Raw genomic sequence first — 6,405 nt, forward strand, 5'->3', positions numbered from 1 at the left:
ACAATTTACGCTCTCCCAGTCCATTACATAGTTACGTATGTACCTATCAATGAACTAAATATAGATAATCGACTGATTGCATAAACCATAGGTACTTTTTAGAATTAATGAACGCAAATAAAATTAAATAAAAATACATATTATTAATATTTATACTTGAAAGTAGTGATTTTTGTAGTGATAATGTTACTTCTTGGTTTGAAAGATCTTTTACAGTTTTTGTTTCCTTTTTCAATATTATACGTAATCACAAAAATTGTATTAACAAACTAAGTTAAAGTGGAGCAAAGAATTCCTTACTTATCAGATATCCTGATATTTTTTTATTAATGCACAACTCTTTATTTTATTTGTGTGTAAAATAATACAAGCAAGAAGTGAAAATCTTTTTATTTTAAAACTCATAATATAAAAAAAAATCCTAAATAAAACGTCATACTCGTTGCTAATTTTTTTTTAAGAAAAGTACAATACAAAAATTTAAAATTACAAAGACCGAAATTATTTTACTTGAGCGACAAGTAGCTCCATCTTTCAAGTGAAGCGTGAAAGTTTTCAACCAACAACGTTACTTCTGCCATCTAGCGGAATTTTCCTGCACCACGTAGGCTTTAGCGCACGAACAGTAGATGGAATTTCACGGAATGTAACTAGATATCGCTGTGAAACAAAATTTCAATGACACAAATAAAACAATTTATGAATTTAAACGGAAACTAAATATTATAATATAGATGTAGTAAACATTTAAGGGGCTTATCATTGATTAATTTGTCAACACGCAACATTTTCAATAATATAAAAATTTAAATATGCGTCCACAAACATCTACGCTGTAACTTTTTATTACTTGTGTGTTTTTTTACTTTTTAGTAACTACAGTAAAAACCTTTGTTCTTTGTTGTAATTTTAATTCCTAATATTGTTGTTGAAATAAATTGTTAATATGACGTAATAGTCAGTCTTCTAATAACATAACTGGGAAATTTAGATGGATGGATGTTTGTTCGAAGGTATCTTCTAACCTCAGAATGGATCTCCATGATAATTGTCATAGATGAAGAGCTTAGTCTGGAAAAACAAATAAGCTAGTTACTTATTTTTTTTTAATTTCCGCGCAAAGGAGCCGCTGACGACAACTAGTGGATATATTCACACATTCTCATATATAGAAACACTGTATTATTGAATGATATTTTACAATTTATTAGATTTAAAACTATTATGCTGATAAATCTGGCATTATCATAGGTTAGTTATAAAAATGCAGGTGTAGGAAGACCTTCGTCAAATTAAAGCAAATCCGAACATAATAAACTGCGTATTTCTAACCTCCAGTCGACTTTCTGACTATCGTCCGGAACAAATACACGACTGACCTACAAACAGTCGCGTACACAGAAAGATATATTATCTATCCCCTTCCTACCTCAACGCGGTAGCAGCGTGCGGTAGAGACGGCAAGTCTCGTTACGTTGACGAGCCTCTGCTCTCAATGTCAAGTTCACCTATTATTATTAGTACTCAATGCCACTTAACACACGCAAATATAGTAGCACGCGACGCTGGCAAAATATATACGTACACAAGAATATTTACATTATCTCGCTAATATAATACGATACAGGAAAACACTTCAATTCAACCTTTTGGATTTTTATTATTGTTGTTTAAAAATTTAAATTTTCTAGCTCTTTACATGTACGTTTTACGTTAGCAAATTAGATATTTAGTGAAAATAAGGTAATGGAATTTTGTCACATAAACACAAACTTGCCAGCCTTTCAAAAGGATAGAGTGACATGACAATTTTATTAAGAAATGGTAAACGATATGTTTACAGCGTCAGATAAATTTCTTCGCCACTTCTGCAGTAAATTAGCGTAATTAATGTCATCTAACATCAATAAATACATAAACAATATCAATATAATATCCCTGAATTAGATATCTGGACTGGAATAATATGAACTGGGTATAATGTTAAGATACTGTTATAAAAGTAATAAACTGTATGAGTTAATGTTTATTTTTGAAAAGTATATGATATTTATTAAATTTATTTACATACGTATTCTTGCAGCGGAAATTCACAAGCTCTTTACTAGCTCATACGGTTGAACGATATTAGTTACATTTATTTTTTAATCTCTTTAATTACTAGCTGTTGCTTACGACTTCGGCCGTGTTAAGATAATGGTAAAAGATATTTTTTAAATCGGTCCAGTCTTTTTTGAGTTACATATATCAATCTATACTATTATAATAAATCGTAAACACGCACTTCTTTGTTGCCTAAGTTGTCAGCAATTAAACTATATTTGTGAATTATTATTTTTTTAATAAAAAGCCCTTCACTTGGCTCACGCTTTAGACTATATATTTTCACGGCATTAAATTAAGGGGGTAAATATTTTGGATAAAAACCCTAATGTGAGAAAAAGACCATAAGTTGCTGCCAACATCAAGATATTGCCATAAGTATTTTGACATTTGCAATTGAGAATTTGACAAATAAATTTATAATTTTATGCGGATGAAACCGCGCGCGAACAGCTAGTATGTACTAAAATACAAATTTCTGTTTATAATATTAGTATATATAAGTATACAAAATAATTCAAATACATTTACAAAGTGCAAAGTTTCATTTAAAACGTCAAAACATTTAATTTTGTTTTAAACTTCTTAATTTTAATTAAAAACGAATATTGAAGAACCGTAAAAACCCTAAGTTGAATTGCATTGAACTATTCCCAAAATACAACGGGCGTCAATGGCTAGCTTTCAACGTAACGAATTATTCAAAAGGTGGTCGATAGCACAGACGGTGTTACTTCAATTAGAAAAACGAGGCGTATTTTACATGGATACCGTTTTCCACAATGTACAAGTACAATATTCAATTGTCAGACGTTAAAAACTAGGATAGTTATGTGGTCATGACTTAACTGTAACCTTAATTAGCAGAAGAATTCTCCTCTTCCTTTAAACATAATAAAGTTTCTGTTAGTTGGGTCTTAATTCGTAATTTTACCCTTAAGCTAATACTTTGATTGTTTGTTAGGTTTAAAGCAAAGTCTAGAATTTTAGTCGACATCGAATAATTAAATAACATATCACAAAAATCTGAAATGCAATGTAACCTAAAACTAAGTTATAAGAGAACCAAGTTATGTAAGTGCAAAGCAAGTTAGTGCGCAGTATGAAACTGAAGTCGCAGTTGGCACTGCGTAGAAGACTGGGTGTAACCTTCGAACGACATTCGGGCTCGGTCTGGAAGCGGCTGCAGCACGCAGTCCTGTCGGGGGGCACGTAGCCACGGTGCAGTATCGACCAGGCGGCCGTGACTCACGCCGCCCTTGCCCGACATTCAACCGCCCCCTGCACCCCCATCCCGTGCCCCCACCCGGCTGCACACGACGCAACCTATCCCGTGAATAGATGGCACGACGAACGACGGGAAAACGACAGCACAATATGCAATATCATTTTGTGGCAATATAAAATTTAATATTGCCATTATTTATAACATAATATAAATTATTAAAAAAGCAGGATGTTTTTAAATTAATATCGTCTTAATTTTATCCTAAGAATATATTATGATACCTAAATGTTACCAAAAGTTCAAGTGAAGAATTAATCTAATGAAAATATTTTATTTGAAAGGTTATTATACCTCGTGACACTTCATTGAGATTATCTTTACAATTATTAAAATTATATGAAACTAGAATAGAGGATTATATTTCAGATAGATTTTTTAAACATATTACGAGATGAAATACGAAACAATTTGCAGTAGATCGAAGAAAAATAGAAAAACAACTTAAGTAATTTGTAATGCAGTTACCAGAATAAATAAATTTTATTAACAAATATCCTTGATACGAACAATGTAATTCTATGCATATTTAATTTCAAATATGTAACCTTGCAATGCGTGAGATATAACTGAGTAGACACGTATTTACAGCGGTGCCGACCCTCGGATCCGCCACCCTACTAACTTTAATTCCGTTATTAGAGGCGAGGGACGCCAAGAGGGTTCGAATTTGGTACAACGCGTCTCATGTTTAATGCAAGGAAATGCTCGATCTTATACGAATATCGACTAGTTTTCTTCGAACTTACAAGCGAGACTATTTTTATCCGATCTGTTCAAATGTTATTTAGTAAAAGGTTTTATCTGAGTTTTCTTAAGTCTTGATTCTATTCTTGAGCTTTTAGAATGTTTTATATATAAAAAAACGTCCAAATTTAACAACATATAATAATTTATCCGACTTTTTCTTGTTTTAGCTTCACAACTCTTGGCGGCTTAGTAGCGAATTCTAAATGAAATTGTAACTGCTTGTTACAAATAAAGTATCTCGAATTCTTCTAATGAAATGTTATGCGAAAGGTGTGTGTATTTTTTTAATATTGTTGAATATTTTGAATTTTAATGTCAGTTATTTTTTCAATAGCATGTGTACTCGCTACTTAGCAGTCACGTTCAACGTAACTTTGGTTTAGGTCGTAATAGTGAACAATGACGAATGCTGACTCTCGTAGTAGCAGCAGTATGCACCGCACACCGTCGAGCACGGTACGGACGGCGTAGTCGCCGGCCGCGGCGTACACTTTCCCGTTGCGCGAGGGTATGGCCGGATCGATGCCGCCCCACGTTCACGGTCAACGCCCTCCGCTCTCCCGCCCGCCCTACGTTTCCGCGTGCCCCCCGCTCCGCGCGCACCGCAACCCGCCTCCGCCATCGCCCGGCTAAATATACCTTCATCACGACCCTTCAGTCCGCTCTTATGAAACACAATTAGCTCTACTATTTTAGGATTGTAAGCATTTCGTCTACACTGCCGACAACGCAATTGCATAATTTTATTTACCGATCTGTGTTGGTTATATAAGGCAATACGAGCTTAAAAATGTTGCTGATAATTTTAAAACAAATTAATGTTTTGTATTATGTAGAATCTAAAGTCGATAATTCAAAAATAAATGAAGTATGTAGTGTTTACCAAAGACTGGAGAATTTTAAAAAGCTAATCAGTTTTCTTACACAAGTCTCATTATTTCGTAATCCAATATGATATTAACAATTTGATTAGGTACCACAATAGGTGGACTATTACAAAAAGTTACAATAATTTTTAATTTTATTTTACTGAAAAATAAAAGTAATAATTACAAAAACAATAAATAAACACAATCAATAACGACACAAAAACTTTATAAACAACGGAATCTTCTAGCGCTTGTAGTATGAACCATAGACTTCCTTATGGATAGACAGGTAACATAACAATGACATTACAAGGAAATCACCTATTGTTAGTAGTTCACTGGACGTTCCTATTTGCGAACTACGATTGAATTGTTTAGGTCGCAACAAGAAACTGTATTACCGCATAAAGTCTCGTGTAACTTTAACGCAGTTCAAAGAAACAGCTACACCAGTACCTATGGAGCCTACTTTTTAAATTAGCAAGAGGATTTAATATAGGTTTGAACTTAGCTCGCTCTAAACTACTAAAGTATTAACAAAATCGTCGCATTCGAGTATTAAACCAGAAGTATTTCCTTTTAAAGTCAGGTACAGATAACAAAAAACGCTAACGTGCAAATATTTTTGTTTTCTTATTTCAAAAAGACTGCATTGATATTTACATATTAAACATTGAACGATTATTAAGAAAACCTCCGGGTAGTTAATTTACGTTATAAAATAGGAAAATCACCTGCTTCTTCGATTAATGGAATTATGATTAACCAGACAAGAACAACCGAACGACTTTACATTTTACTAGCGGTTCCCGTGCGGCTTCATCCACTTGAAATTATAATCACTTTATTTTATTGTTTATATTTGTCAAATGTCAAAATTCAAATGCATAAATGACAACCTTGCTTCCTTGATGTTGGCAGCTTGTAGTTTAAGATCCCTTTCCCACATTTGGGTTTTTATCCAAAATATTTACCCCCTAAGTGGTGGTGTAGCCTAAGTGTGACGTAAATATAGGGCTTATTATTAAAAATAGAATTATTAAAAAATATGCTGTAATTGCTGACATCTTAGGCAACAAAAATGTAAGTGTTTAAACTAAGTTCCAAAGATATTCACCTACTTAGGTTAGGTCTACAATGAAGGATTGATTAAAGAACAATCAAATTTCTTTCTCTTTAAGTTAAACAATGACAAAGTCATAGTAAAAAAGAATGACGCCGACTAGCTGTACTTCGCTTCATATTTCCTTTGGTTTTAAAAGATTCTTTTCAGATATGAGTATTCATTCCTCCGGCGTGATTGTAACAGCTGCATGCATAAAGAAAAAAAAAAGTAATACAAAAACTGCGTCTAATGCGACGAGGACGATGAGGGTCCTCAGACGTTTTCATGTATAC

At 33.1% G+C, this 6,405-nt stretch overlaps 1 protein-coding gene across 1 annotated transcript in view; it reads right to left on the reverse strand.

Moving 5' to 3' along the window:
• The window catches only part of LOC106109149 (retinoic acid receptor RXR-like), a 71,248-nt gene that overhangs the window by 49,911 nt on the left and 14,932 nt on the right, over positions 1-6,405 (reverse strand). The window lies entirely within an intron of this gene.

This window comes from Papilio polytes, unplaced genomic scaffold, assembly GCF_000836215.1.
Source record: "Papilio polytes unplaced genomic scaffold, Ppol_1.0 DF821289.1, whole genome shotgun sequence".
NCBI classification, from domain to species: Eukaryota; Metazoa; Arthropoda; class Insecta; order Lepidoptera; family Papilionidae; genus Papilio; species Papilio polytes.